This window comes from Lactuca sativa, chromosome 8 (genome assembly GCF_002870075.4).
Source record: "Lactuca sativa cultivar Salinas chromosome 8, Lsat_Salinas_v11, whole genome shotgun sequence".
Taxonomy (NCBI): domain Eukaryota; kingdom Viridiplantae; phylum Streptophyta; class Magnoliopsida; order Asterales; family Asteraceae; genus Lactuca; species Lactuca sativa.
The window spans coordinates 176,015,257-176,037,182 of NC_056630.2; positions in this window are offsets into that span (position 1 = coordinate 176,015,257).

Here is a 21,926-nt window from a genome sequence, read left to right on the forward strand (position 1 = left end):
AATTATGGCCTGGATATACGGAAAAGAAAACTACTATAATTTAATAAAGTTACAAACTTAAAGGGTTACGACTTACAAGCATTGTCAATCCGTTGATTTTCAAGGTTTCTGTGAAGGATAAAGTTGGGCTCATACTTATAATTTTTTTGTATATAAGCAAAATAAATTTAAGGGGTGAACTGTCAACAGGAAAACTAAAAAGTAAATTAAATTAATAAAAGGAGAGCATGCAAATTTATAAAAGTTGATGGGCTAAATATATAATTTAGTGAAAGAAAATAAGATAGATTATAAAGCATGGAGCATAAATAAAAAGATAACAATGTAAGTAGGGAGTATCAATCCATTCAAATCATATATATTTTTGAATACAGACGCTTAAGGGGCTCAATATATTTGTAGAAACTAATTTACCAAAGGAATTAGAAGGTCGTGTAGATTGTAAAGAACCAAATTATTCAGGACAATGCAAAAGGAGATAAACTTAGTTCTAATTTTGTTTTGAATGTTTTTCGTGTATTTCACATCTTTTGTTTACGTAAAAGCCTTGTAAATGTTTACTATCGAATGCGATCCATGTTCCCATATAACGACACGATGATATTACAATCCAATAAAAAAACCCTACCGACTCATGCTAAACATGGGCCACATCACTAGTTATTATGCAACAAGTATACTTTTTAGTTCAATAAGCAAAATATACAATATTGTAATCCAGAACCCGTTATCTAATCAAGTGACACCAGTGCGATAATGGTTTTTTATTTTCAAAATTTGTATAATTTTTTCGATGTTTATATCGATTTATTAAATATATTTTTTTTATTTTGACATTAATTTATGCAATTGAAACGAATCATGCAACTACATATCACGTAATAAATAAAATATTATATATTACACAGTTATAGAATTAAAGTAATTGTTCGTCTAATAAAAAATTTAGTTAAATAAATTAGAAAAAATAACACTTAATAATAATATGAACAAACATTTAGCCATTACTATCATCAAGAATTCATTAAAATAAATAAATAAATAAATAATAAACAAAGAAACAAAGAAAGAAGTTGTACTTGTCAATTTATGAACCAAATACTAATGTTTTGCAGCTAACAATTTCTTCTAACTTATATAAATTTAACAATAATATCATATATATATATATATATATATATATATATATATATATATATATATATATATATATATATATATATATATATATATATATATATATATATATATATATATAATTGTTGTAAACGAACTCATTTTTCTTTTAATAAGATGCACCAAATGAAGACAGAAATAATACTACATTTGGTTTCTTTTTCACGTTGAACATTAGTGCAAGTGATGTTTGTGCAATAAGCGTAACATTACAATGGATATGGGTCATACGACTCAACAATTTGTCGTTTGGAAAAATATCAATACAAGGTTATTATATATTGTAAAAAAATACAAAAAAACTTGACAATATCAACTAGGATGAATTACTTGGACATTATTTGTTTTGATGTGTTTATTGTGACAAGACTTAAGGAGTTAGAAGATATTGAAATGTTGGAAAAAAAATAGAAATTATGGCCTGGATATAAGGAAAAGAAAACTACTAATTTAATAAAGTTACAAACATAAAGGGTTATGACTTACAAGCATTATCAATCCGTTGATTTTCAAGGTTTCTACGAAGGATAAAGTTGGTCTCCTACATATAATTTTTTTGTATATAAGCAAAATAAATTTAAGGGGTAAACTGTCAAGAGGAAAAACTAAAAAGTAAATTAAATTAATAAAAAGGAGTGCATGCAAATTTATAAAAGTTGATCGACTAAATATATAATTTAGTGAAAAAAAAATAAGATAGATTATAAAGCATGGAGCATAAATAAGAAGCTAAAAGTGTAAGTAGGGAATATCAATCCACTCAAAACATATATATTTATGAATCCAAAGGCTTAAGGGGCTAAATATATTTATAGAAACTAATTTAGCAAAGTCATTAGAAGGTTGTGTAGATTGTAAAAAACGAAATTATTTAGGACGACGCATAAGTAGATAAATTTAGTTCTGACTTTGTTTTGAATGTTTTCCATGTATTTCACATGTTTTGTGTACTTAAAAGCCTAATGAATGTTTACTATCGAATGCAATCCATGTTCCCATATAACGACACACTGATGTTACAATCCAATAAAAAAATCCTACCGACCCATGCGAAACATGGGCCACATCACTAGTTATTATATATCATTTTTTCGATGTTTTTATTGATTTATTAAACATTTTTTGTTATTTAGACATTAATTTATGCAATTGAAATGAATCATGCAACTACATATTATGTAATAAATAAAATATTATATATTGTGCAGTTATAGAATTACAGTAATTGTCGTCTAATAAACAATTTAGTTAAATAAATTAGAAAAAATAAAACTTAATAACATGAACAAACATTTAGCCATTACTATTATCCAGAATTCATTAAAATAAATAAATAAATAAATAATAAACGAAAAAACTAAGAAAGAAGTTGTACTTGTAAATTTATGAATGTAAATGCTAATGTTTTGCAACTAACAAATTCTTTTAACTTATATAAATTTAACATATATATATATATATATATATATATATATATATATATATATATATATATATATATATAATTGTCGTAAACGAACTTATTTTTCTTTTAATAAGATGCACCAAATAAAAACAAAAATAATACTACATTTGGCTTCTTTTTCACGTTGAACATTATATATATATATATATATATATATATATATATATATATATATATATATATATATATATATATATATATATATATATATATATATATATATATATTTATGAATCCAGAGGCTTAAGGGGCTAAATATATTTATAGAAACCAATTTACCAAAGGAATTAGAAGGTTTTGTAGACTGTAAAGCACCAAATTATTCAGGACAACGCATAAGTAGATAAACTTAGTTCTGATTTTGTTTTGAATGTTTTCCATGTATTTCACATCTTTTGTGTACGTAAAAGTCTAATGAATGTTTACTAATGAATGCAATCCATGTTCCCATATAACGACACACTGATATTACAATCCAATAAAAAAACCCTACCGACCCATGCGAAGCATGGGCCACATCACTAGTTATTATGCAACAAGTATATAATTTAGTTAAATAAGCAAAATATACAATATTGTAATCTAGAACCCCTTATCTAATCAAGTGACACCAGTTAAAGGATCGATTGTTAATGCGATAATGGTTTTTTATTTTCAAAATTTATATCATTTTTTCGATGTTTTTATCGATTTATTAAACATTTTTTTTATTTTGACGTTATTTTATGCAATTGAAATGAATCATGCAAGTACATATCATGTAATAAATAAAATATTATATATTGTCGTCTAATAAGCAATTTGATTATTAAATTAGAAAAAATAAAACTTAATAACATGAACAAACATTTAGCCATTACTATTATCAAGAATTCATTAAAATAAAAAAAAAACAAATAAATAAATAATAAACAAACAAACAAACAAAGAAGTTGTACTTGTCAATTTATGAAAGTAAATGCTAATGTTTTGCAACTAACAATTTCTTCTAACTTATATAAATTTAACAATAATATCATATATATATATATATATATATATATATATATATATATATATATATATATATATATATATATATATATATATATATATATATATATATATATATATATATATATATATATATATAATTGTTGTAAACGAACTCATTTTTCTTTTAATAAGATGCACCAAATGAAGACAAAAATAATACTATATTTGGCTTCTTTTTCTCGTTGAACATTAGTGCAAGTGATGTTTGTGCAATAAGCGTAACATTACAATGGATATGAGTCATATGACTCAACATTTTGTCCTTTGGAAAAATATCAGTACAAGGTCATTATATATTGTAAAAAAAATACAAAAAAATTTGACAAATCAACTAGGATGAATTACTTGGACATTATTTGTGTTGATGTGTTTATTGTGACAAGACTTAAGAAGTTAGAAGATATTGAAATGTTGGAAAAAGAAATAGAAATTATGGTCTGGATATAAGGAAAAGAAAACTACTATAATTTAATAAAGTTACAAACATAAAGGTTACGACTTACAAACATTGTCGATCCGTTGATTTTCAAGGTTTATGCGAAGGATAAAGTTGGGCCCTATTTATATTTTTTTGGTATATAAACAAAATAAATTTAAGGGGGTGAACTGTGAAGAGGAAAAACTAAAAAGTAAATTAAATTAATAAAAAAGAGAGCATGCAAATTTATAAAAGTTGATGGGCTAAATACAGTGGCGGAGCCAGACTCAAAGCAAAGGGGTATCCCAATTGTTTTCCTGGGTATCACCGCAACGGCTGAGCATGGGTCGGGTCGGGTTAGTTTTTCCTAAAACTGAACCCAAAACCAACAGCCTCATTTTTGAAAATTTTAAACCAAACCGAACCTAATACCATTGGTTTGGTTTTTCGGTTTTCAATTTGTACTTGGGTTACCTGGTTTGGTTTTGGTTTTAAACCGAAACCTTAATCGAATCGTTAGCTAACTTCAAGTATTGTTATATACACATGAAGTTTTGATACTTCAATCAATGTGGACTTAAAGTAGATATCAAATAAAGCATGAGGATAACACGCTTATATAATAGATGGAAATAACTAAGTTTGCATGTGTTTGGCGATGTGGGATATAATAGTTGGGAAAATAAAAGAATAGAATAGTTGGAAAAATAAAAGATATGTAAACAAATGATTTGTAAGGAGCAAGAATTGATCCTGAGACCTTTATTTCATTAAGTCAACACCTTAACTAGTAGACTAACTATTTGTTTGTGCTTATAAGTAAATGGATGCTTATATATACACTACATAAAACGATTTTTTTTTTTTAAATTTACGCTACCGAAATTTTTTTGAGGGGTATCCCGGGCTACTCCGAGATACCCCTTGGATCCGCCCCTGACTAAATATATAATTTAGTGAAAAAAATAAGATAGATTATAAAGCATGGAGCATCAATAAGAAGCTAAAAGTGTAAGTAAGGAGTATCAATCCATTCAAATCATATATATTTATGAATCCAGAGGCTTAAGGGGCTAAATATATTTATAGAAACAAATTTACCAAATGAATTAGAAGGTTGTGTAGATTGTAAAGCATGGAGTATAAATAATGGGCTGAAAATGTAACTTGTACTATTAATAGTAATCTCCAAACTTGGATATTACACAAAGGGACACGCGCTTCATCCAAATGAGCTAATTGATTTCTATGTTTAATTTTGAATAATTGATGTATATAAGACATAATTTGGCTAAAATTCATTTTTTATTTTTTTGGAGCTTTGTGCGACGGTAAATCCTCCACCTTTTAGGGTTATTAAGTCCTAGGTGTGAGACGCGTGTATTACACAGGTTGATTTAAAAAAATTAAACATTAAATTAAAATATAAACATAAAATATTTTTTATGTACAACTTTGAAATAAGAAAAGAAAAATGTATTTATTGCAGTTTAATATCATATATATATGATATTTAATAGTTTACATATATAAGTATATGACTTTAATTGTAAAAATTGAAACAAATAAAAAATTAACAAGTGGATAATATTTATTTCAAAAGTACCACAAAATGATAAATATTAAAACTCATGAAAAATTGACATGTATCAAAAAAACCTTTATTTATTAAGGAAGATTTACTTCAGTTATATAAGCAAGTAGTAGCGGGGATGTTTCTGTGTTGCATCACATTTATTAATTCTATATTTTGAATTAAATAAACTAATATAAAATATTGGCATGTAACATTACTTATATATTCGAGATATATGCACACAAAATAATTAATAAAAAAAGTGAAGACCTATTAATTATAACAAATAATAAAACTTAAAAGAAAAACTAAAATGAGAAAGAGACAAAGATAATGGTAAATTTATTATTTTAGAACATTTAACGGAGGAGGCTTGACGATAACATCCTTAGCGACCAATTGTGCAATTTTTGCCAACCAGAGTGGCTATCAATGTAAAAATTCCAATTCATGAATCTAAAGTGCATAAAAGTGCAAACCATCAGACCAAATATGTAATTATTTATACAGATTAAAACCCATTCCGACCTGTGAAACTGTGAACAGTAACATTTTGGAGCCGGATTTATTTTGGAGCTGTACATATTTGGTCCCTGTCTTTATCTCACTTATCCACCTTAGACCGCCTCTGCAAAGTGTGTTGGAGCATTGATGTGTCATGATCCTTGGTTGCGAGTCAACACGTTTCAAGTGAAAATTAATGTCCACTATTCCACTGATTTACCATTTCTGTAATTCTTATATGATAATTGAAAGATTGAAGTTCTATCTCGCCAAAAATTGTTTTTTCCAGAAAAAACTCTAGCCTTCCTCCTTCTCTCTTTCGTTATAAGCAACTTTTATCACTGTCATCGCCTTCATTACTCATGGTCGTCTCCACTATTGCAAATCACCACATAATCACATCCATTGACCGTCGATGTCACCACCTACTCTTTTTCTCGAAATTCTCAATAATAAGCCACAGTTCCTATCATCACCTCTTCTATATCCCACTTTATTCTGGTGTTTCTAAACCTCTTGCATGTGACAGTCACTAAGAATCATCACACACACACGTAAAAAAATGAGAGATTTAAGAACTTAAGATAAAAGCAAGAGAAATACGAAGAGAATAGTGGGAGAAAGAGAAATAGAAAATGGAATTCCACTTCATGTAAGCATAATTAGTCATTAACATCTTTTCCTCAATTTTTTTTTCGATTTATCCATAAGTACAGATTATGGGCAAGAGCCTTATTCGACTACTACTTTTGTATCTTCTACTTATGATTATGGCAGCCCAAATGAAAAGCTTTGCATCTTAAATGGATTGGTAGGTGCAATAATTGGTAAAGGTGAAGGGACTACAAAATTTATTCTACTGCAATCTAGAGCAAAGATCCAAGTTACTGATGGGTTTTGGGAGGCTAAATATGATCCTTTTTATAAAAAAAATATTAAACGATAACGAAAGCAATTTTAAAATAATTATTATTTTAAGATTATTTTAAACAAAACCACCAAGGATCAAATTACATGGTATGAGAAATATTATAAACAACACAAAGATATTTAGAACTACAACCTTTGAAGACTTTGATTCCACTTGGTTTTGGGAAGTTGATGAAGATGGAAAAAACTCAAGAAAAAGTTTATCTATAATGTATACATCAACAAGTATATGCCACAAAGAATGCTATTTCTCATCTTGTATCAAGTACTTCTTAAAATTTTAAGCACTTATTAGAAATAAGCCTTAAAGGAGAAACATTTCCAAAGAACCAGTTCTTCACTAGCTTGAAAAGTGAGGGGGAAGAGAAGGGGTGTCAAACCCCGAAAACCAAAGGCGGAAACATTTCCGGGGTTGACTCCACGTTGAGTATCAAATCCAATGCACATAGTAAAGCAGTAATCACAAAACATTACATTACATAATATTGTTTACATCTGTTTAAAAGAAAAGTTGTACAAGTGTTTTACATATGTAATATGAACAAAAGTAAAGACGAGTCTTCGGGACGCTCCGTCTTCTCCAAAAGGTTGCGGTGTACCTGTCTAACGCTAACCTGAGAATACAAGCAGTTTGAAAATCAGCATAAAGCTGGTGAGTTCATAAGCGGTTTAGTTTTGAGAAGAACGAGTTTCCTTTACTTTCTGAAATAGTTATTGTTCAAGAAAAATCCCATATTTTCTTATAAAATGGTTTAGTTATCTTTTGTTACAATTTCAAAAACGGTTTGTTGTGTTATTCCAGGAAAATCCCATATTTTCCTTATAGTTTTAGTTATTCGTTTGTTACTTTATTCGCTTATGTTTTGTTATGCTATCCAGGAAAATCCCATATTTTCCTATGTGTTGAATTGGCTATTTGATTCTAAGTTCGTTACTAGTTGTTATGTTATCCCAGGAAAATCCCATATTTTCCTATGTGTTGAATTGGCTATTTGATTCTAAGTTCGTTACTAGTTGTTATGTTATCCCAGGAAAATCCCATATTTTCCTATATGTTGAATTGGCTATTTGATTCTAAGTATTAGTACTTACCATATGTGTAGTATTAGTTAAGTATTCTAAACTCCTAGATATACTACATTCGTATGACTATAACCTACAAACTTAGTTGTATTTTCGTATATTTGGATTCACCAGAAACATAAATTACAGTATTTTCAATTATTCAGGTGGATTCCAAAAGAGTACATTAGTTGTATTTTCGTATTTCTGTCGACATTCTGAGGCGGATGTAATCGAAACTCAGTAGAGGTCCAGAGGCGTACTTTCGTATTTGGAACTCTGGTGACGTTCAAGGCGTACACTAGTTGTATATTCGAAGTCTTGCTGTCATCCAAAGGCGTTATTTCGCATTCGTAGTCCTAAACCTATTCGTATTCGTTCTATCCTGTTAATTATATTCGTTATTCGTATTCGTTCTATCATATTAGTTATATTCGTTATTCGTATTCGTACTTAGTTATATTCGTATTCGCATTCGTTCTATCCTATTAGTTATATTCGTTATTCGTATTCGTACTTAGTTATATTCGTATTCGCATTCGTTCTATCCTATTAGTTATATTCGTTATTCGTATTCGTACTTAGTTATATTCGTATTCGCATTCGTTCTATCCTATTAGTTATATTCGTTATTCGTATTCGTACTTAGTTATACTCGTATTCGCATTCGTTCTATCCTATTAGTTATATTCGTTATTCGTATTCGTACTTAGTTATAATTAGTATGATTTCTTTTACAAAAGACAATATAATTACAATATTTAAAAGAAATTTGTATTTAACCTGCAGTTCAAAACATCAGTTATCACAATCAAGACATTTAGTAAATAAATCATTAAATTGAAAATCAGTTTAAGTACAAAATATATTTGTGCTTTTGCTTGTATTCCCCCCCCCCCCCCCCCTGAAAAACAGTGAAAACAGTGAAAAACACGGAAAAGGGGTAGGGGTATGAACTCACCGGATGCGGAAATGTGTCGATTTTGGATGCTAAACGTCGAATCGAGGCCTGATAACACGTGAGGTTCCTAAGTAACATGAAATGGAATACAAATATATCTAATTAGATTCATAAACTCTAATTAGATATGAAGTCACACTCTAACGAACGAAAACACCTCAAAACGGGTGTTTGGAGTGACCCGGGTGACATCTACGGACAGGAATTGAAGCGAGGGACTTGGAATTTGAGTTTACTCCCCAAGAGTAAACTCCCTAATGAAGTTTACGGCCTAAACACCCATTCCCCATGATTTTACGGCTGTAAACTCATGGTGGGGTGGTTTATGGTGTTTAATGGGTCACAAATGGATATTAACACTTGGAAATGCTTGGAATAATTTTACCTAAGGCTTGGATTGAATTAAAATCACCAAATACAACCCTTAAGGGAGTTTACGGTCTTGGAATGGGGCCTATGGCCGTAAACTCTCATATCTCCTTGAATAATTGTTTTTAAGGTCCCAAACTTAATCACATGTGATTCTAAAAATTCCTACAAGCCTTGAAATGATTTTTGGACACTAAATGACACACTTTTAGGAGTTTACGGCCATGGGGCATGTTCTATGGCCGTAAACTCTCATATGTGAGGTTTTGATGTGTTTAAAGCCCTTAAACTATTTTTGGTTGGTCCTATGATTTATTCCAAGGCTTTTGGTGGTGTTAGATGGATTTCTAACACCTTAGAAGTGAGTTTACACCCATGTTTGAGGAGTTTACGGCCCAAGCACATGCCTTGGCCGTAAACTCATATAAACCTCTCAAAATTCATGTCTAAGGTGTGCTAGGTTCATTTCCAATTTTCTAAAAGTCATATCTAAGTCTTGTTTGAGCCATGGAAGGGTTTAAGGGCTTAAAAACCCTCTAAATTAGTGTTTACGGCCTAGACACCTTCCAGGGCCGTAAAATCTTAAACAAGGCTCTAAATCATGTTTCAAGGCATTCTAAGCTCATTCCATAAAGTCATCTAGCCATATCTAAGGTCTAATTGTGGTTTGGAAGGGTTTTGTTGCTCCAAAAACCCCATTTATATGAGTTTACGGCCTAGGATAGTTCTAGGGCCGTAAACACATGATAATGGTCCTAATCCATAGATTATACTCGAATTTGAAGGCTAAAGAGGTTGTATAGCATGCTAGGGAAGTTACCTCAAAGATTTGAAGCCTTAAACTTGAGATTTGGACCTTTAATTCTAGTTTGAGGAGAGAGGTTGGGGTGATAGTTGTAGAATGAAGCAAAAGCTTCAAAATGAAGTCTTAGAATACTTTAAATAGTGTTCGGGATTTGGACACAATGAAATTCTACCCGGTACCGGCTTTAGATGGGGCTTTTGGTCGCACCCGGCCAATTTGCCGTAACCCGATATGGTTGATTCTAGAAATGTTCCAATCATTAATATGAGGCATTAGAATGAGTTCTAAGGGCATTTGGACACTCATTAAGTCATAACATAAAATATACAATAATGACTTAATAAAATGCCGAAATCGAAAATGAAACCGGAAACGGCGATTGGATAATCGGAACGAGTCGCAAGAAGGGTTACAATTAGGGATATGAATTTCGGGTTGTTACAAGGGGCTAGGGAGCTCATGGTTATGGAGAGAAAAAGGATCAAGAAGCAACCTTAAATGAAAGTCTTATGCACTATTATATACCCATACATCATGTCAAAGACCCATACCTCTACAAAGGTCAAAGGTATGGGACAATTAGAGCATAGTGTGTGTAACAAGGAAACTTGCAAGCAAGCTTCTCCTATCACCCCATACTTACAGTTATAAGAGAGTAAGAGAGACATTTGATTTTTCCAACTAATCAAATATATTCTCTTAAATGTTTAAGTTTATATACATTATACATATGAACTACTAAAGGTTAAACATCTTGTACAGAACATATTAAATCATACTGTATGATTAAATAGCTAGTTATACTCTGTAAAATATTATTCGCATAAAATAATAATTATTCCCAATTTAAATACAACAGTTGGATATATTTATTAATAATCAAATTACAAATAAAACTTCAGTAAGTGACAACTTGTTAAAGGTGTGACCCTATATGATCATTTGTTATTGGCAAACATCAATCTAAAACGATTTTTGAGCATATATGTGACATCCCAAATTGCACGGCCAGAAAAGACCGATTTGTTTATGCTTATTCCAAAATCAGAGTATCCTTTTTGAGGAATAATAGTGAGGAATTTGTTCCCAGAAACATGATAATGATATTATCAAAGAATTTCCAAAGAAATGTATTTTATTTATATTAAAACGTTAGGATGTCATTGTCAATAAAGAAACATAAGCATAACAAAATATTACAAGCCTTACAGTAATTAAACTAGTGACCTAATACTCCTTGAATCTCTAAGCAGAATGTATCTTTTAGATCACTACATGTGATACAATAAACGTAGTGGGTCAGGTTGAGAAACTTGGTGAGTACATAGGGTTTACCCATAATATTATAATCAGTTGGTTACAATTATATAATACACATCAAACTATTAACCCAATTACTCATTCTCGTTATTCTCACTCCCTGATCCTAGATCGATGATCTCAAGGGATCTATCCTAAAGGATCTCAAAGTGAACAATACTGCTTCGCAGGTCCATTAGCAATATATGCTAATAAGATAGTCATGGAGTGAATGGAGTACCCACGTGAATAATTCATTCATACCTACAGTTCGTAGTCATGTCCATATGAGGTTCCTTAACATCTACAAAAAGGGGACTTGCCTATGTATAATTTAGTAACACCTATAGGTCGAAGACCTATCCATGTATGGTTCATTAATGCCTACCAGTCTTAGACATGCCCGTAATATAATTTCCTAACACCTACAGGTTGCATACCTACCCGTGCTTGATTGATTAACACCTACAGGTTGTAAACATGTATGTGTACAATTTAACAACATCTACATCTTGTGCACCTGCCCATGGGGACTTAATAAAACATCTATAGGTTGCAAATCTGTCCATGTTGACCAGATTTGTCTAGATTAGTTTGTGGTCGTCCTCTATACCCTACTAGATGATTAATCCTTAGAAGTACAATAATATTGTGCTAGCTGCAATCCCTCATTATGTATTGCATCATATAACCCTTTACTACACAATATACTTTAGGTATTATAAGATAGTTCAATATAATATAACCAAGTAATCATATCGAGCACTTTGCCTCATTGATGCAAGTCACATCATTGATGCATCTTCCAAAGTGTTTCTTCCAGCACTTCTCATGCCACTTTGCCTCATTGAAATCCCTAGTCCTTTTGTCATTGGGACGGGACTTTGAAAATCTGATCTTTTTACCAAACCTTGAAGATCCCTCAAACTTCGTTTTCTCTCCAGTTTCCGTTTTCTCCAGACCTTTCTCCATTATCTGGGTCTCCAAATTCCTAGCTACCCAGATGGTTGCTTTTATAATAGTTGCTAGCTTCACCGTTGGCCCATAATCCGCTGGTAGTCCCATAACATACTTTTTTACCTTGGAAAGTTCAGTAGGAACCAAGTTAGGAACTAACTTCATTTTTTTTGTGAACGCTGCAGCATACTCACTAACACTCATTTTCCCTTTCTTCAAGTTCTAGAATTCTTTGTTAATCTCTAGCAAGGTTGTAGAACTCGTAACTCGGTACGTGTTCGGCCGATTGTCGACTAGCAAGTACTCGGGAGTACTCAGAGAGTACTCAGATTCGGTAATTCATGTAGAAATATTTTTAGGGAAATTATATATGTCAAAATCATAAGTTGATTGCGATATATAACAAAATTAGATACATGTGAATACACAAAAATTGAAAAACACATATTGGTCTCACCTCATGAATAATTACTAAAAATTTAAGATATATATATATATATATATATATATATATATATATATATATATATATATATATATATATATATAGTAATAATCACATGTGTGTGTTAGATAATAAACCATTAAGTATATTATACATATTAATCACTGAGTTAGACAAGTTTTACAAACTGCTCACTTTAGTAAGGGCCAATCAAGGAGTACTCAGATTTTGTAACTCGAATCGGTAAAGGTCCGAGTAGGGAGTACTCGGTTGACTAATTGGCCAACTTCGTGAATTTTACAACACTGATCTCTAGAAGATCTTTCTTAGAGTAGTACTGCATATTCAGTTGCACAAGAAAGTCTTCCCAAGACATCTTACGAGCTTCTCCCTTTGGCATGGTATTAGCTAGTAACTTCCAAAAGCTTAATACTCATGTCTTTAACTGTCTGACCACGAGAACGGTCTTCTACTTGTTGCTGCAGTCGTAACTCTCAAATATCATCTCTATCTCGGAGATCCAATCCATAACTTCCACTGATGTTAGGCTACTAGAAAGACTCGTTGGCTTGGATGCCATGAAGTCCTTGTACTTTCATTCACGTCCATCGTTTCCTCCGTTTAGTTGGTTTCTTCTAACCACTATTGGCTTAGCTTAGCTAACAGTCCGACTGTAGTTTCCCTCCTCAGACTATTCATCATTCAACTCGGGTTGCACAACAGGTGTAGTGGGTTCATCCATATTATCACGTAACAGTTGTATCATCTCCTCCCTTTGTTAGGCCATGATAACTAGGATCATTGCTAGGACTCCTGCCATCGTGACAGGTTCAACTACTGGCATGACCTCAGGCGCATACTCTACAACACGAGGTTCAGGCTGTTCATTTCCATTATCGTTTCCACATCCGCTGCTTGTTCTTACCGTGACATTCTATACACCAAAGCAAATATTTAGTGTATAGTGACGAGGATTAATATAGGGAAATATTTATTTGCAATAGACATATAAATCTCTTTATCAAGTTATATGTCAGTCCTAATGCCGTAATTAAATGTTTCGAAAGTTGGACATATAAAATTTTCAGATCCGGCCAGTAATAGACCATAGATCCGATCAAACAATAACATCCTAAAGCATATAAGGCATCTTATAGCTATAACATAAATCATCTAGAACATCAAATCAATTTAGGCATCTTTCCTAGAATAAGCTAATGCGGGTGTCTATTGAGGCATATTTCCTAAATATATCAGACACTCATCTCAAAATCATCCTTAGCTTTCTAAGTTTAAGTCTAGAAATCCTACAAAATCCTAGTTCGCCTAAACTAATGCTCTAATACCAACTGTGACATATTCACATGGACAGAAAAGACCGATTTATTTATGCTTATTCAAAATTAGAGTATCCTTTTTGAGGAATAATATTGTGGAAATTGTTCCAAAAAACATGATAATTATATTATCAAATAATTTCCGAAGAAATGTATTTTATTTATATTAAAACGTTGGTATGTCATTGTCGGTACAAAAACATAAGCATAACGAAATATTACAAGCCTTACTGTTATTAAACTAGTGACCTAATACTCCTCGAATCTCTCAGAAGAATGTATCTTTTTGATCGCTACCTGTGATACAATAAACTGAGTGGGTCAGGTTGGGAAACCTGGTGAGTACGTAGGTTTTTCCACCCACCATATTATAATCATTTTGTTATAATTATATAATTCACATCAAACTATTAACCCGATTACCCATTCAAGTTATTCTCACTCCATGATCCTAGATTTATGATCTCAAGAGATCTATCCTAAAGGATATCTAGGTGAAAAATAATGTTTCGCAGGTCCATTAGTAATATATGTTAATAAGATAGTCATGGAGTGAATCGAGTACCCATATGAACAATTCATTCATATCTGCAGTTCATAGTCTTATCCGTATGAGGTTCCTTAACATCTACAGGCCGGGGACCTGCCTATGTATAATTTAGTAACACCTATAGGTCGAAGATCTATCCGTGTATGGTTTATTCATGCCTAAATGTCGTAGACCTTCCTGGAAGATAACTTACTAACACCTAAAGGTTTTATACATGCATGTACTTGATTGATTAACACCTACAGGTTGTAAACATGCCCATGTACATTTTAGCAACATCTAAATCTTGTGCACCTGCCCGTGGAGGACTTAATAAAACATCTAGAGGTTGCAAACTTATCCATGTTGAGCAGACTTGTGTAGATTAGTTAGTGGCTGTCCTCTATACCAAACTAGATGTCTAATACTCAGTAGTACAATAATATTGTGCTGGATACAATCCCTCATTATATATTACTTCATATAACCCTTTACTACCCAATATACTTTAGGTATTATAAGATAGTTCAATATATTATAACCAAGTAATCGTATCGAGCACAAGTATTGAAAATTCAAACAGTAAGCATAAACAGAATCTAAGTAGTAAAATACTTCATACCAATGTGTAAGATGAAAGTAACTATGCATTCACTTGTTAAAGTGATGACTGGAAAGTTAGGCAGTGCTTCGCTTCTAGCAACTGACTTTTCCATTGACGTAAAATAGTATCATTATCACTAAGTATTAGTCTAATATTTTTTAATGACTAATTATTAGTCTAGATTTCTCAATAATCCAAATGTCTACTAATCTATAGTTTTAAAGAGACAGCTAGGTACGATCATATCGGAGGTAGGGTCCGTTTGGTATACATAATATACTGTTTGGAAATCCCACTTTAAAAGCCTCGCTAAATACCGCCTAGACATCATCCCCATTAGTAGATTAATTAATAATATGACATTGGAATCACTGACGAATGTTATTTATAAGTTCATAATAACGACTTACGACTATAAATATAGGTTACACTTAAAGTGTAGTAAGTGCAACTTAACTTACGAATGCTGTAGTGAAAATTAGGAAATTGTGTTGGCAGAACTTCGACCCTAAAGCTTATATTTTATGGGCTCAAAGATACCTCACAACTTTGCTAAACACCCCTAAGGACTAGAAGAACGTGGACTCAAGAAGAAAGAAGTCTAGGAGCAATTAGATTTGAAGATTGTGAGCATATGAGGGATTTTTACAATTTATTTATATGCTGCCAGCAACGATTACACCCAACATAATTATGGTGTATGCCCTGCATATTGCATACACCCAACGTACTTTAGTTGTACGCCCAACGTAGTGGCGTGGGCACCAAGCAAAAACGTAGGTAAATCCTCATGAACTTTTGTATACAAGCTCCGTTTTTTACGTTCTTTATATCCACGTAGGTACTTCTGAGTACTACAACTTTCCTTTTGACCATGTTGGCTAATTCTCTACCGATCCTAAATTTAACAGTCTGAGAAGATTACACTGCTAATGACCGTGTAAAATTCACAACTTGTACATACGGACTCCATTTTCGAATATCTTTTAATCATTGAACTCCTATTTACGAGATCTTCAACTCTTTTTTAGATCATTTTGGCTAAAATTGACCTATCTAAAATTTGATTTTTGTGCCCGCACTATTATGCTGACACTTCGAAAAATCACAACTTCTTCTACTGAAGTCAGATTTGGATGTTCTCTATATGCAGGCTCTTGTTTTAACAAATACTATAAAGTTTTTTTATATTACTAAGGATAAAAAGCATTTTATCAAAATCTCACATTTTACAATACGTAGACTCGTGTCTATTTAATCGCGAAACTTCAACGGGTCATAACTTCTTCGTTATACGTCGGATTTAAGTGTTCCTTATATCTCCCGAATCCTTGTCACATATACTATAACTTTTGTTAACGTTATTTTTTTCTAAAAAATGTTCTATCAAAATGTCATTTTTAATGTTTATTATATCTTAATTGACTAGCCTGAATATGCGAGTGTTGCAATATAGATGCAACAATATCCCACTTGCACAAGATTCTTTGTAGATTGACATAAACATTAGTTGATGTCTAGCAACTACTAATTTCCAAGTGCTCCAAGACACAACTAGTTATAAGGTGTTGTATAAGTTATCCCTTTGTTATAGACATCATGGTAAACAGGATACATGGATCGTAATCAATCTCATATGATTTTCAACTTTTAGTAAGGCCTTAGTTGTCTAACTCTCACCATATAAGAGGAACATATCCCATCCTGACTACATACTGCTCTCATGTAGTTCATGCTATACCCAACTATGTCTTTTATAATTGACTTTTAATAGGAACAAATTTAAACCATGTCAAAGGGCAATAATTCGTACTCTCAAGTCCTAAATATGTATCTCAGGTCAAAGAATACAAAAATACTACCTTTATCACACATCACTCATGACTACGATCTATAATTGATTATGATTTGGGTCATGTCCAATACTTACTCTCCAATCAAGTACCTATGAAATTGGTCATAGCTCTTTGCTATTTTCTCTTCTTTGAAAATAAACCAACCCATTCATATTAGTCTTATTTTATAGGTGTTCCCACAACTATGAATGCATATGGATATTTAGAATAACCAGGTTATTCAAGAATTAAGCATGTTCATGTATAACAGAACAACTATTTAACCGACAAGACTCTGCATATTGTAAAAAGTGAGTTTTTGATGAATTACTTTTTATCCTAAAAGATCTAAACAAAAGACATAGTAGTCGTTAAACCAAGAGCATACATATAGAGAACATTCAAATTTGACTTCGTAAGGGGAAGTTATGATTTTTTGAAGTTTCAACGCAACAATATACGGCTCAAAAAATGAATTAGAGATCAATTGATCGTTAGGAAAAAAAATTCTAAACGAGAGTTGAAGACCTCGTCCATATGATTCTGTCGATATAAAGACAGTCGAGAACGGATATCGTATGAGAGAGTTATGAATTTTTAACAGACTTTAACAGTCTAAACCTATTAAAAATATAACTTTAAAATTCAAAATTAGCCAAGGGAGTCTAAATGAAAGTTGTAGATCTCGTCAAGATCTTTCGAGGGATGTAAATAACATCGAAAACAGAGCTAGTATGAAGAAGTTACGTCATTTCATAAATTTGAAAATTTATGCGCACCTGACATGCGATGATGACGTGGGGGATCCAAAGTGCGCCATGTGGAAAGTCGACCCTCCATTTTCTCCAGGAGAGAAGTGAGATGGCTCCATAGCGACCCTATGAGGGATTAATATGGGTCGTCGACGGTTGAGAACCAAGGGAACAAGTCTCTATCTTCATCTGATCGGGGGGGGGGGGGGGGGGGCTTTGTGCGATTCTCTAATAACCGGATGAGAGATTAGAAGCAGCGGTGTCACCTCCTGGTTCGCCGGTAGCTTCTTTGACAAAAGGAGCCCTCGATGGGACTGCTAAGTGATGGAAAGAAAAACAACGATCAAATCCAATTAGGGGGTGTTTGTGGCTATTGGGTATCGATAGGAAGGAAGAAAAAGAAGGTCTATTGCCCCTTTTCGGTGGCCGGTAAACGTACATCCGGTAGGTGGTTCTTCCACAGTATGAGAGAGATATAGATAGAATGGTTAGAGAGAGAGAGATGGCCTCACTTTTTTTAACTTCAAATTAACAAAATATTAAAAATAAACAAATAAATAAAAACAAAGGGCATTTTCATCTTGTCACACACACTTAACAGAATCTGTTAACAAAGTTAGTCACAGGGGCCTTTTGTGTGCAAGGTTTGCTTCCTAGGTACCATCTGAGGGAAAAAAGTTTCGTAGGGACTACATTAGGGAAAAAACAAAACCTTAAGGACCATTCGTGTAATTTGTTCTATATTACTATTATCCATTTGAGTTTAACTTGGTGACGGCATAGTATACTACTATTATCCGTTTGAGTTTAGCGTAGTGACGACATAATATATTACTATTATCCGTTTGAGTCGAGTGTAGTGACGACATAATATATTACTATTATCCGTTTGAGTCTAATGTAGAAACGACATAAAATAATACTATTGTTCATTTGAGTTGAGCGTAGTGATGACATAATATACTATTTTTCATTTGAGTTTAGCATAACGATGGCATAGTGTAAATATTATCGATAAGCATTTGGCAGAATAATGACTAGACATAATGTTATCCGAGAGATTTAGCCAGAATAACGACAAGGTACTAAGTAGTCCTAGAGAGTTAGCCAGAGTAACGATGAGGTATAATTTTTTCCTAGAGAGTTTTCCAGAGTAACGACTAGGTATAATGTTTTCCTAGAGAGTTGGCCAGTATAAAGACTATGTATAATGTTTTCCTAGAGTGTTGGCCAGAGTAACAACTAGGTATAATGTTTTCCTAGAGAGTTGGCCAGTATAACGACTATGTATAATGTTTTCCTAGAGAGTTGGCCAGTATAACGACTATGTATAATGTTTTCCTAGAGAGTTGGCCAAGGTATCTACTAACATAATATCATCCTAATGTGATGAGCATAATTGCCTAACTACTACTATAAAATTAGTAATAATTATGAAACAGTAGTATTTTAATATGTATCCCCCCCCCCCCCCCCCCCCCCGGAAAAGGTTTAGAAAATGAGGTCGTGAACTCACTTGTACATTTGAAACCGTTGTTGTAGGGTAGTCAGGAACTCGAGAGGGGCTCGATATTGTCCGGAATCGAGATTATAACTTAATGATAGCTAAAATATATAAATATAGAGTTTTCTAGGGTTTTTTTATAGGGATATTTTGAAGTAGAAACGAGAGAAAGAAAGGAATTAAGGTGTAAGAAATGTATCTGCCGTGACCTTCTATTTATAGCACTTTTTGGAGTGCACTTCGCGCATTTGCCCACCACCCAAGTGCGCGTGAGCCACAAAAATCTGCCACGTGTCGCCTTCTAGAAGCTTCTGGAAGTGCCCGAAGCGCACTTGCATTGTGCGCCACGCAAAACGCTAATTTTTACAATCCATAACTTCCTCATACGAGTTCCGTTTTCGACATTCTTCATATTCATGCATAGCTGTCAAGGAGTACTACAACTTTCCTTTGGATTTCATTGGCTAATTTTAAATTTATTCTTAGCCATTAATTTTATAATATTTAACGATTTTATGACAATAATATTTCTCTCATACGGGCTCCGATTTTGGCGTTCTTTTTTCTCAAAATTCTTATCTCAATGAGTACTATGATTCTCATTTTGATGACTTTCGCTAAAATTCAACCATTTTCTTTGTAGATTTTTGATGTTGTAATTTTTTGTGCGTGGTTGATTATTATATCTTATAAAATTCCTAACTAATTCATACGAAATCGGATTTCTACGAAATTTATATTTTCGAGATCACATTAACATGTACATTATATATATATATATATATATATATATATATATATATATATATATATATATATATATATATATATATATATATATAGGCGCACAAATTTTTATGATTTATGAAGGATTTTGTTGATTTTTCCTATTTATCTTAATACGAAACTTGTATTTTTTTCATAGTTTGATAAATATTATGTAATCGATTATACTTGACGTTATTTATTTATTTATTTTTTTGGCGATTAACGATTGGTAACAATTTCTCATTTGTTACATTCTCCCCCCGTTTAAGGAATTTCGTCCCTGAAATTCAACTTGTAGTGTCAAAAGCGGATGCACTATTGGGAAAATTTTATTGAATGAGGATTTATATTAATATCTCTGATTGTTGTAGTTATACTTATATATCATACTGATGTATATAATTACATAGTGTTTGTTTAGGATAATTCGGGCATAGTAATCACTAAGTACTATGTTCATCCTTATAGTTTAGTTTTATAGAGATTAATCAACTACCTATGGTTCTCCTTCAAAGTGATGTTTTTGAACCGATTTGATTTTTGCTATGAGAGATAGTGAGAGTGTCATCAGACAAGTACTTTCTGGAACACAGAGTGGTAGTGACATCAACCAAGTACTTACTGGAACATAGAGTGGTAGCGACATCAGTCAAGTACTTACTACAACATACAGTGGTAGTGACATCAATCAAGTATTTACTGGAACATAGAGTCAAAAGATATCGAATCCTTATGATATTTTGGAGGGTTTTCGAAACAGTTCATTCTAGAATTCTTGAGGAATTCATAGTGTTACTACGAGTTCTACTTAATGCTATCTAATAATCTGGGGAATACTGTTACATGCTGCTAAAATTAAAATAGCTTTTCAACCGTATGATTTCTCCCTATTACGTTTGGACTCAGACGATAGTTGCGTGATAGAGCTAAATCACATTTTCTAAAACTATTTAATTATAGAATCATGTAACCTACGTATCCTCCTAATAATTAAAAACATGTGTTCGTTAACTTTTATCAGTTTTTGTGTTTTAATGAGTGCTTAAATCTAGTGTTCACAAAACTATATCGTCATTCAGTTTGTACAAAAGTTATTTAGTGAGGATGTATCAATTTGTAGGAGTGGGTTATAGGTAGCGTTATTTGTTCCAATGAAGAATGCTCTTCCATGAGTATTACCCCCTTGATTTTCCAATCTAGGGCAGTCTCTTTTGAAGTGGCTAATTTCTCCACATTCATAGCAGTTGCAATTTCTAGTGCTCGGGTTTATAGCGCGGGTTGGGCTCCCACAGGACTTAGCGGTGTGGCCATTCCTACCACAGTTGTTATAGATTAGCTCTATGCAGGCACCTTCATGGTGATAGTTGCACTCCCTACATAACGGAAGGTCTCCAACATATTTTCTTAGTGCAGTGGGCAATGGGATGGTTACTAGTTAAACTTTATGCAAGTCTTTTTTTCTCTTTAGTGGTTGTTCTGAGTCATCAGCAGACTTCTTCTTTCCGTTTTCAGACTCTAGAAGGTTAGCTTTCTGGACCATAGTTCCCTCGAAGATTTCCCAAGTGGTCAGGTTAAAGGTCAGCCTCTTGACACTA